This window comes from Octopus bimaculoides, chromosome 9, assembly GCF_001194135.2.
Source record: "Octopus bimaculoides isolate UCB-OBI-ISO-001 chromosome 9, ASM119413v2, whole genome shotgun sequence".
Lineage (NCBI taxonomy): Eukaryota > Metazoa > Mollusca > Cephalopoda > Octopoda > Octopodidae > Octopus > Octopus bimaculoides.
Window position 1 is genome coordinate 71,462,135 of NC_068989.1, and position 734 is coordinate 71,462,868.

Below are 734 nucleotides of genomic sequence, written 5' to 3' on the forward strand. Positions count from 1 at the left end.
AACATACTATAGACAAAAACATCCTTTCAGCAAATATTCAAAGAGGAAAACAAAAAAGAAAAATCCACAAAAACAACAAAAATAAACCTTCTGTAACCTCTCCATCTCCACCCCTTCTTAATTCCCACCCCACTATCTTCCTCTCTACCTCTATCACATACTTTCTTTCTATCTATTTATCTATTTATCTCTGAATACAGCAGATACAGAAAAGAACTTTTCTTTTCCGTTTCCCCTTTTATTTTGTTCTTTTTTTTTTGTTTGGCATTCATAGAAAAAAAAAAAAGCAAAAAACAAAAAACGGAATCTAAATAAATGCAAGGATTTGCAGGTTTCATGTTGTGACAATGTGTCAAAGAGGTGAAAGATGTTTGAAAATAATACAGGACAAAATGTCAAGAACGAAGGAAAAGTCACTGAGGGTGTTCCTGTTCCTGTTCCTGTCCCTGATGTGTGTAAGCACCACCTCCGACTCCAAACTATAATGAGCTCATGTAATATATACAACGAGTGGATATGGAAGGCAGTTTAAACAACAATTAAAATATGGAAGACCATAAGTCTCAAAGTGAATTGAACTTAGATGATTAGGTGCAGGCATGGCTGTGTGGTAAGAAGCTTGCTTCCCAACCACATGATTCTGGGTTCAGTCCCTCTGCATGGCATCTTGGGCAAGTGTCATCTACTATAGCTTCAGGCCAAGCAAAGCTTTGTGAGTGAAATTAGTAGACAGA